General features: G+C 37.2%; 1 protein-coding gene and 1 non-coding gene across 2 annotated transcripts in view; both read right to left on the bottom strand.

Annotated features, from left to right (window-relative positions):
• The window catches only part of LOC149801828 (uncharacterized), a 447,130-nt gene that overhangs the window by 15,875 nt on the left and 418,996 nt on the right, over positions 1-12,259 (bottom strand). The window lies entirely within an intron of this gene.
• On the bottom strand, positions 1,472-1,545 carry Trnap-cgg (transfer RNA proline (anticodon CGG)). The gene has a single exon. It is a non-coding gene; the product is annotated as a tRNA-Pro (tRNA).

Genomic DNA, 12,259 nt, shown 5'->3' with positions numbered 1-12,259 from the left:
CCATTGCATTTAAGAGAGATAACTACTAGAACTAGTCGGGGTAAGAGTTATCTAGTCACCACAGACTCAGTTTCAGACATGTGTACCACATTGTTTTAAAATAATCATTAAAAAAAATACAAAATATGATCTGGATAGGAATTAACATAATCCCACATGTTACCAAGAGGCACAATTTTTTTAAGCCTGACAGAAAGTACATCTCTTACATAATGCACAAATCACTGCTGGTGTGCTTTACTTCTGAATGCAATCTCCCTACACCTTAAGCTCCGCCCACCTGGACTTGCGCAGTTGGTACCGTTATACCATGTCAGATACAGAGATACGTGTATCAAAATCGAGATGTTTAATTGGTGATGAGAAGCAGGCCAATTTCTTATAAGGCCCATCACCCGCTCGCGTTGGAATACTAATACATTATAAACCGAACTTTTAAGAATTAATGGATATGAAGACAATCATCGAAACTTGCTTGATTTCGTTCCCTTGTATACAACATAAATAATGACACAGGGGCTCGTTACAAAGAAAATTTTGAGTATCCGTCCTTGAATCAAGGGATGGGGGTTCTAACCTGTAACAGGTTAGAACCCCCATCCCTTGATTCAAGGACGGATACTCAAAATTTTCTTTGCAACGAGCCCATGTGAATAATGACGTAAAGCTCAGAAATATTTCACTTAAAAACAACAGTCAGAATCAAGAATTAATGATTATTTGTAAACAACCTTGCACGCGATAAAAGTTGGGACAAAGCTACTGGTAGCTGTTTTGAAATTAAAAACGTGTTTATAATGCATCCCCAGTATTGCAGAAAGGATACATGTTTACAATTTACCATTAGTAAAGATAACAACGAAATAAATAGCGTCTGACATAATAACCAGATGGCTAAAACAATTTAGTATTATGAGGGAATATATTAGCATTTGATGTAGGTTAAAGTACCAATTTATTTTAGGACTACACAATATCAAGATATTGAGTAAAATAATGATCGATAGTTCTAACTTGTGTTTCATCTCTGTATATCTTATATTATTATTATTCCTGCATGTAATTTTCCTTGAAATATTTCAAAATTTAAACATTAATGTGAGAAATTATACAGAACGTTACTGGGTCCGACTGGAATTCAATGTTCAAGTGAAATGGTTCACGGTTAAAGACGACAACAGGAAGATAAAACGACAGTATCAATTCCACCCTCTGTGTGTGTATATGTGTGTGTGTATGATTTGGATTTTTAACGTAACTTTAACAATTTTTCAGTTATATCGCTACGATGTATGCAGTGTAGCAGTTTATAGTGTTGTCTAGCATTGGGTCATCATGCCGCAGACATGTAGCATGATGTCCCACCCAGTCACATTATCCTGACACCAGGCCAACCAGTCCTAACACTAACCTCTTAATGCTGAGCGCCAAGCGAGGCAGCTATTAGTACCATTTTTGTAAGTCTTTGGTATGACTCCGCTGGGGATCGAACCCACGACCTCCCGCATCCGAGGCGGACGCTCTAACCACTAAGCCACCGGAGCGGTTTTCAATTCCGCCAAAGGTTTTCCTTTCAGAGATCAATTTTTAAAACCTGAATATGTTAAAAAAGTAAATAGTGATGTATTGAACGATTGTGTGTTTAAAATAAATCAAAATGTTGATTATATAGACAAAGAAAGAGTTGATTATACAGTTTATTCAGAAGGAGTACAATATCATAATAGAGTACTAAAAGAACAAAGAGAGCAAGAAAAAGAACAACAACGAAAAGATTGGGAACAAAAACGAGAACAAAAACAAAAGAAAGGGAACAAAAACGAGAACAACAACAAAAACGACAACAAAAACGACGACAAAAAACTTCCAAGCAGGAACCTTCATATCAACTTCCTCCGCCATTGCAACAAACGGAGGAAGATATGTATTATACAGATGAAGAAGAAGGAGAGTTTTACGATATACCTGACACCGGTGCTACTGGTAGTGGTTTGGGAAGTGGTCTTATTGCCTGTCCTAACAACGTCCTTTCTGACGTGCAACGGTTAGAAATTCTGATTGGGGGGTAAACGAGCTGGAAATAATTCTCCGGAAATAACCAATGAAGCAGCTGATATTTGTCGACGATTATTTCAAGGCGGTATTATGGACGTTAATGTTTATCGAGAACTCATTGATGAAATCGTTGATAACTATCATAGTGACTAGCTGTTATCACGATTAGATAAATAAATAACAAATAAGATGATTATACATAATGCTCATCGTGGACCTGTAGCGGTTAGGGTGATAAATTCGCGATTACCAACCTATAAAGCAACTTACGGAGATGGATTTGGTGATGTTGTACAGGGTTTATTCAGAAGGATAGCTCCCAAAGCAAAATAATTATCAATGAAAGCTATTGACGTTGTTCGTGATAAAGCTCCTGATGCTATTGATAATGTTGCCATTAAAGCGTTCTTGGCAATCAAGGATAGACTAACACGATTAATACGCAGACCAAAAGCGGTCCAGCCACAACCAGTGAAATTACCAAGCACTGAAGTGATGCCTGCAAATGTCAGTAAAGTAATAAATCAAGCTGCAAATCAAAAACGAGCAGCCTTAATGAATCAAGGGGCTGAACAATTAAATAGGAGTCTGATATCAGGAAGTGGTCTTCGTGTTAGATGATAACAAATTATAATAAAATGTTTAAGCGTACATCAGACCCAGCGTTTGACATGGATGCACGTGATTATCAGTATTATTCATGTGAAGCAGTATCGCCAAATCAACGCAGACGAATTGAATTACGAGTTCAGGATACAAGTAGATATTTCTTGCCCGCTGCAGCATTGATCGAAGTCACAGGTGAACTTGTAACAGACGTTGTCGCTAATACAGAATACGGAGCTGATGTCAGAGTTGGCTTTGTTAATAATGGCATCATGGCGTTTTTCAAAAGTGCTACATATATGATCGGTGGAAAAGAAATTGAGACAATCCAAGATAATGTTGACGTTGCTACAATGATTATGGGTCTAGCAAGATATTCAGATGATTATACTAGATCAGTTGGTCCGACTATGATGTTCGCCAAGGATAATGCTGACCATCCTGATGGGACACTGTATAATATAAGACGACCAAGAAACAATGCCTATAACGCTGACGCCGATGTGTGGCCGGTGGTTCATCGTGCTAATCCAAATTACAATTTAGGTTTTGGAATACGTCAATCAATGCTGAAAACTAATCGTAGAAGATTTTCATGTGCAATTCCATTGTCCCACATCTTTGGATTTTGTAGAAATGTCAGAAAGGTTATTTTTGGAGCCAAACATACAATTGTTCTTCGTCGAAAAGAAGATAATGATGCTATCTGGCGAGAAGATGGCGCTGCTGCTGGTAAAGTAATATTATTTAAACTTTCGTTGTGGATGCCGGTAATGACTCCATCACTCGCTGAAGAACAGCGGCTACTTTCTTTTATGGATCAAGGGGTAAATCGATATTATCATGGTTAACAACAACTACCGATAGTGTTCAAAGTTCCATCTTGCTTTTATTTGCATGGCATATAGCATCACAGCAAGGTGTTTCTGTACCAAGGCGTATCTTCATTGCTCTTCAAAATGTTGCGCGAGTAAACAATCAAGAAAGAAATCCAATGGTATTTGACAAACTTGATGTCACTGAAGTATCTTTAAGAATAAACGGACATCAAGAACCATCTGAAGATATGTTATTGAATTTCGATAATAATGTAGCACGTGTATATCATCGTTTTATGACATTTATGGGATGTGATCAAAATACTGATACTGGTTTGCAACTATCACAGTTAGATTTTACAACACTGTACCCGATTTATTACTTTTCGCTGGAACATCTTGATTTAGTTAAGCAATCTGTTGTTGATATAGGTTTTCGAGCTCGCGTAAATGCATTACCTAAAATTGAAGATGGTCCACCAATTAAATATGGTCCTTACAGAACGGTTGCGGTTATACTCAGCGACAAATCATGTTACTTGAAGATGTTGGTGGACGAATGAGAGTTATTGATGCACCAGTGGAAAGCATGTAGACAATTAGACCAATCGTGTTATTATAAAAATGTCATATAGTCACGTTAATGTCACTCTGACTCCCGGTCAGGTGAAAAAATTGCAATCAAAAAGCGCGAGCACATGCCGGACAAAAATAACATTAAAGCGAGATCAAATTGCTAGTGGTGGTCCAAACAAGTTATCGTTGACTAAAACTAAAAAAAACATTTCAATAAAGCGCAAAAAGCAAAAACCAGAGTTCAACTTGATTTCGCTCCAAGTGCTATCAAGGACATGATTAAAACCGGTGGTATATTTGGACTTCTAGCAGCAATACCAGCGCTGATAGCTGCTGCTTCCCCAGCTGTTGAAAAAGCAACAGCGTTAGGTGCTGTTGGAACCGCTGATGGAATGGCATTAAAGAAAGCAACTGGGAAGGGAATTTTACACAAAGAAAGCTTATAAAAAAAGATCATCACTGACATAAAAACCAACAAGGCGCCCAAAAAAGTCAAATATGCCTCAGCCGGGTCGTCTAAGATTACCAGTGGAACAATACGGGGCGGGTCTACGACTTCCAGGAACTCCGCCCTCATGGTACCCAAAACGTTTTTAACAGACGCAGCGCGTCTCGCGCCGATGTCAAATTTTGATTTACTCGATGCTGCTAGGCGACTTAAAATAAAAAAATTCATAGGTGTTTTTATGCGAGATCAGTTACCGAGCCAACCGAGCACCAACGAAACTGGAATTATTAATCTTGATAACAGCGATGGTCCAGGAACTCATTGGTTGCTTACACGATTGACCCACGTGGAATTGTTTATTTTGATTCGTATGGGTTAGCACCGCCAGTTGAATTTCCAAAATACGTACAAAGTATTTCATTTCAAATTCCAGTTTGTTACTCAACGCTACCAACACAAACATTAACCGATCCACCAATATGGTGCCGTGAAGTAATTAATGTACTTGACGCGTTATCAAAATCAACCAAACCACCTCACAAAGTGGATAAATTTAACATTTTAAACAATCCCTAGGATAATAATGGTTGATATTTACGGAAGATCTCTCAGCACAAGTAAAAGTAAACAACGCGTGGACGTAGATTTATCAAAATATGCAACCAAAGATGAAATCGATAATCTTTTAACGTTGTCCGGGATCGACCCAGATGAGGTTGATATTTTTCAGGACCGATATGGCAAGCTAAAAACCAGCAATATCAAATGGAATGACATAGTTCGACGAGTACTCGGTGCGGTCACGGATAACATCCCTGTGTTTACTGACGGCGGTAGAATCAGAGATTCAAGTATATCGTTTACAACCATTAGAGATGAAATTGCAAGAAGCGCTGCTAATCGCTTAAAAAAATACCGGTAACACAATGACAGGTGAACACAACATGAACGGAAATAAAATAGTAGCCGTAACAGATCCAACACCTGATGAAGACGTGGCAACAAAAAATATGTTGACGTTAACCACAGCACCGTAGATGGTAAATTATCCACGTTGCGGGCCGAGTATGATGTTCACGTAAACGCGTTTATAAATCTCCGTAGAAACTTTAGAAAAATTAATGAAACCGCAGAGGAATTCTTTGGTACTCCGCTCACCGTTGACGCAAAACTCTCTGATATCAAAATAACATTGGATACGATTAAGAAAACACGAGAAGACATCGTAAGTGGAAGTCCTGAGATCGTTAACAAAATCAGTCTGATTAAAATTCCACCCGGAGTAACTCCCGGGCATATTACCAACATAGTATACACGGTATCTTCTGGATTCAAAACATGGTCAAAACAAAATAATATAGACGCCTGTGTTTAGTGCTGCAAAATTTGAGATATTTACAACGTATCCCTGAGTGCATTCAACCGACAAGTTTTCTGTGGTTGTGTCTGTTGTGTTAAATAGCGGAACCGAAGAAACATTTATAGTGGAAGCAGCTGATAAGAAATTAACCGCAACATCTTACCGGTGGTGTCTAGAATTTGTTGCTGAAACACCTCAGTTAGTTACCGCGTAAAATAATAATGTCAACAACAACATTAGATGCACAACAATATAGATACGATCAAGTGCGCGAATGGCAATCAGAATTAAAAAATATCATCAACGAGTATACGTTGAAAGTTTAAAAAAATACCGGCGACGTGTAATCGCGCTGGATGCTATAGTTTATTCAGTATCCTCGGTAGTTGCGTCCACCGGGGTAGTATTATCAGCGTTAACGCCAGTAACAACTGCAATCGCGGTAACAATATGCGTTTCAACATCGGCTGCAATCGCAGGTGTTTTTAATGTTATCGCGAAAAGGATATCCACGTGCACGAGCACAAGACTCAATGACGACGTTGTTTCATTAAACACAGCCACAGCCGCGTACTCGAAATTATCGTCGTTGTTATCATCAAGCCCTGACGACACAGCCATATCAGATTCCCAATTCGCGATAATGACAAAATACGATGAAGTAATAAACCGCAATTTAAAAGAAGAAAAAATAAATAATGACAGAACTAACTCCGGCAAGAACAACAATATCAATAAGCTTCAACAAGCCTGAATACTTTCCAAACTTGGTCATCGAGATAAACTCCACCGACCACGATCAGTCATCGTTGGATGGGTCTGAAACGCCGGAACCTAAAAAGTTTGATTTTACCACGGACAAGAAATCATACCACAATGTTAACCCGTATTACAAATGACAATTACTCTATATAAAAAATGCAACGTCGGGTAGTGATTTTGAATTCTACAGCAATGACCATATTTTGTGGCGTTTTTATAAACAATCCGATGAATCTTATCTTGTTTTCACTTTCCTAACTGAACTTATTGGTTTCTTTACGGGAATTAATCAAGAACATAAAACACAACTACAACGACTACGGCAGTGCTTTCAGGAATATATTTCTGATCGCAGCGAAATCATTAAACAAATTGAAATATTCAATCAAATCGTATCCGACATGGAATATATTAACCAGCGAGCAATTCTCGCAATAATTAATACTAAAAAAATAGTCCACAAACAATGATTTTTAAACGCGTATTCGGTGACAGAAGCTGATCTACCAAATTTTACATTTCCAGGGTATAACGCAGACAAACTAAAAAAATCAATCAACGATATCATTGATGAGTTCTTTCCTAAAATACTTACGCAGTGGAGAAAAACACCATTTGAAAAAAGAAGAAATAAATAATGACAAAACTACTTCAGCAGATAGCCGCAAATACAACCCCGCCAAAATCCACGATGATAACAGTAAGATCAACCAAGCATGAATTCAGTATCAATTTTCCAACTGCGATTCCGGTAAGCGAGATCGCGCTAGCACAATTGCGAGTATACCACAGTTGTCCAAATATCAGATCAAAATTATTTGGTGGATTACCAGCGAATACTTCGTTTGTGTTTGCAAATAAAAATAAACCAGATGGTACACCCGACTGGAACGTTGTTGTAACACCATCCGGGTGCTATCAAATGACGAAATCAATGAGGAATTAGCGCGTAGAATAAAAAAATATCACAACAAAGGAATCCAAGATAACAATAACCGCTCATGAACCAACGCTATCATCTGCAATCGAGATAAACTCTCCAGATTACGCCGTGGATATATATCAATCATCGATTAGAACAGTGTTAGGATGCCTGAAATTCCACCACTGACGCCTCCGCCGCCACCTGAACCAAAAATGTCTGATTATACAACGGACAAACAATCATACTCGAAACATATGGATCGTGGTGATAGCCCCTATCAATCAGTTAGTTATGGCAAATGTGAGTAAGAATCAAACTGTTACCTTTAGTCCTTCCAGCAATCAGTTGGTTTGGATCTATCAACCTCGAAATGTACCAATAACTGTTGAAGAAGCAAACTTTTTCATTTCAATTTCTACTGAATTTTACAAAACTTTACTAAGGGATTTACGTCAGTATTTTACAGAATACGTCGCCGATACAAGATCAAATAACAAGGATAATATCATTAAACTGATTGAGACGTTTAATCAAATTATTGCCGATATCGAATACTTTAATCAAAGTTCTTTAAAAGCGGTAATTAACTCAGAAGATAAACTTAAGCAACAATTTCTTAACAAATACAAGATAACAAAAGCTGATCTACCGACATTTAAATTTCCCGGGTATCACCTAATCGACAAAATAAAATAAAAAGTCAACGATATCATCGATGAGATCTTTTCTGAAATACTTACACGGTACAAAGAAACACTACCGTTACCAACATTCTCCGATACAACAATAATCCACAAGGGCAAGGACGACATGTATCCCCGGAAATCGTAAACATAACCCAGGTGGTCGCGGTCAATCTTGTGTGTGATATCGTTGACGGAAGTTACAGCACGGACACAACATTATGAAATCAAGTGCAGCAAGGATTTGGTCTTTATTCATTCACACCGAAAGAACCACCCGGATTTCTCATTGTACAAGAACCGATCAATCCGGTCTATCTACGATGTCATAATCGTCTGTTATCAAAAATAAATTTCAAACTAACTGACCAGTCCGGCCACTTGCTGGATTTAAGGAATGGGGCTGTAAATATTAATTTATATGTGAAATCGTAAAAATCTGCGATTTTCAAGGATTTTCAATCGTGAAAATATGATTCCAATCGTGAAAAATCTACGATTTCAAGGAAACAGTACAAAAAAATAATTCTCCGTTCTCGATAAAAATCAGCGAGGTGGATTGACAAATACTCTTCAGATTTCAGTAAAATATTATAAAAAATTTATTTTTTTTTACTGAAAATCAGGCTGATTTGTTAACTCGGAAAGTAATAAGGTAGTCAAAATCATGTAAATCCAGCAATTCTCAGTGAAAAACAAAAAAAAGTAACATTTTACTAAAATCTGTCAGAAATATATTTTTTTTACTGAAAATCTGACATACTACTTTCACTTTTATTTCCACGAATGTGTCTAACTTTCGTTTTCATTAGACAGAATTTTTCTTAGTTGCCTCACGCGAGAACAAATTATCTTCTTTGCTTCATATTCATGAGATAATTCTGATGCAATTTTTCGATTGCACGAGAGAGACTGACACATTCCTTTACCCGCTCTTCTACCGTAGCTAACAATTGACACATAGCGTGTATGCCCCCACCCCCCTCGGTTCGCTCTAGCAGTGTTTCATAATAAGAAATAATTTTTTCATGATTTTATTCATCAGATATATTTATACCGTCGTGTTCTAATTTTTTAATAGCAGAAATTACATCAGTGATATTTTCGTAACTCCTTATATATATATATATATATATATATATATATATATATATATATATATATATATATATATATATATATATATATATAAAAGATATTTTTTACACTAAAAACGACACATCTCCGTATGAGACTATAGGATTTTATATGAAATCCTACCAGTATCTGGAGCTCGGAAACGCAACCGCCTGTGTGAACCCCTAACCTGTCAAACAACAGTCTAGCAGGTCCAGGAGGGCGTGCTTACGAAGAAGACGAAACATTCCCCATGTGAGCCCATAGCTTACCAAATGATATGCTATCGATATCAGAGGAATACATATAATCTTAATTCTAACTTATCCTAAGGACAGCACCACCTTATGTGATAAACCAAATGATATGCTAGCGGGATCAGAGGAATACATATAATCTTAATTCTAACTTATCCTAAGTACAGCACAATCTTATGTGATCCCCTAGCTTACCAAATGATATGCTAGCGGGATCAGCAGGTACATATAATCTTAATTCTAACTTATCCTAAGGACAGCACAACATGTACCTTTTAACTATAAATTATCCTAAGGACAACACAACATGTATTTTTTAACTATAAATTATCCTAAGACAGAGGCCTTCTCTACATTCAACAGATTTTTGCACACTCCCCCCCTCCGAGAAATCAACCCGTGGGATGCAAAACAGTACCACGCCGTGGTGACGACGTGGAGAGAGTGTGAATTTTTTCTACTGAGTTTCAAACTTGGGGTGAACCCCCAATTATAAAAAAAATCGCGAAATCTCGCATACATCGACAATATGCCGGTCACTGGATTCGAACTCGAAGCGTCGAGAACGAGAATTAGCCACGCTACCACTGCGCCACGGAACCTTGTATTAATATATGATTCAAACATTACTATATAGTTACTTTTGGATTGCAAGAAAATAATACAATTACTTTTGGATTTTACAAAAATAATACAATTACTTTTAGATTGCAAAAAAATAATACGACTTGAAATTAGTTCTACTTTGAAATTTTTTTCTGGATAATATATAATATAAAATAGTGTGTGTTGCGCAATCTTCTGAAATCAAGGGAGGTAACTCCATCATCGACTTTTTCACAATCGGGAGGAGTTATCTCCGTTACACTGAGAAATAAGAAAATGAAATCCAGTTTCCAAACCGGTATGAAAACGATAATTTTATTATTTTATCTGCAACACATTGGACTGAACGTGGGTTAATACCAAAATATTTGCCAACCGCGCTCATTGACTGACATATTATCTCTTCGCCGGTTTCAATATTGACAGATTTCATCGCTCTAGGAATCTTTATGAATTTACCAGTATTCCCTCATGCAGAATTTTCACTTTGTGTAATAGCCTGAAGGTTAAATAAATTATTATTAAGTTTATTTGCGTCAATATGATCGATCACAAGACCATGTTTGATCTCTCCGTGATAAACCTCATATACGAATCGATGACAGAGATACCTTTTCTTCAACTATCAACAGCACCAACTAGTTTCTTCAGCCGACAGTGTCTGATTGTACCATCACGAGATGCTTCATAATTCTTGATGATGGGCTGTCTGACAAATTATTTTTACTCCATTTATATGTAATGTAATTGTCCAAATTATAACTTATTTTCAAATCTTGCTATATAGTCTTCAGGAGTTCTTATAACCTTATTGATGACCTTGACAGAATCAAGGGTGTTATTTTTTTGTTTGACCCCTAACTCCGACACATCTTAAACACGGTTGTGGACCTAGACTGCCTCTCTTTACACTTTGCGAATGTTGTCCCCAAAATTCATTTACACAGGATTTGTTACAAGGAGTTGCAGATCATATCAGAAGCCATTTACACTGTTTCATTATATATAATATTTTTTATTTAAATACTTGTCTGAAATATAGCATGAAAGAGTTTTAGAGATTGTTCATGATCCAGCCTTGGAAAGCTTCAAGATTCGATCTTGATAGACTAACCCCTGACTCGCGGAGTAGAGCTCTGAATGATCTGATTAATATTATCAGGGATGCTAAAAAGAATTTCGTGGTCGACTTTTAAAATTATACGCGACGACTAAGTTATTGATTCTACAATGAACGATACGCGGGCTAAAACGATTATTGATTACTCTTTGATAATCAGAAATATTTTTTTCAGAATAAAGTTTATTTTGCTAGCAGATTCCGCTACGTGACAAACGTGACCCTGTCCTTGCTAATGGAAAAACCGTTTTGTTAAGTAAAGATTCCAAGCCAGGAACGTTGACTGGTATTGATAAACCATATTACTCGCGAGCGTATCCTGTGACCGCGGTTATTTATGGAATTTATCAGCTAAATGATAAACCCAACATTGATGATCTTGCACCAATGAGATTTTCAAGGTTGAATTGTGTAGCCGAACGAGTAATGGAACATTTTACAAATGCGAAGCGTGGAAATGGGTAAACTAATCAGCGACGTGAAAAAATAAACAAATGGGCTGAATCGGTTAAGGATACCGGAGCTACAATAAATGATGTTGCCGAGTTATCAGGTAAATTAAAATTTCCAAGGGTAGTAAAAACGTTAACCGGAGAGATTTTATATGAATCGCCGAATAAATCGAGAGGAGCTCCTATTGAAATCATTGATCACAATGCGCACGCGTGAACCAACGCAATAACAATATTTCCACGAGATCGAACTGTAAGATTTTACCTCCCCAGAGACCTCTGAGGAAAATATGTTTGATTTTATTCTCGCGTTAAGTAAAAACGATCCTGTGTCAGCATGGTTACTTAAAAGTCTTCCCGATGGAGAATATGATCAATTTCTAAGACCCAACGGTGATTTATATCGTCAAGAATCTCTTCACGAGGAAATGAAAGAACTCGCGGAAAGATTTTCAACAGAAAACATTAACCCGTT

The sequence above is a fragment of the Sinohyriopsis cumingii genome, chromosome 4 (genome assembly GCF_028554795.1).
Source record: "Sinohyriopsis cumingii isolate HCF-2022 chromosome 4, ASM2855479v2, whole genome shotgun sequence".
NCBI lineage: Eukaryota > Metazoa > Mollusca > Bivalvia > Unionida > Unionidae > Sinohyriopsis > Sinohyriopsis cumingii.
Note: the sequence above shows the minus strand (reverse complement) of the source record. Positions and strands in the feature narration are given on the sequence as shown.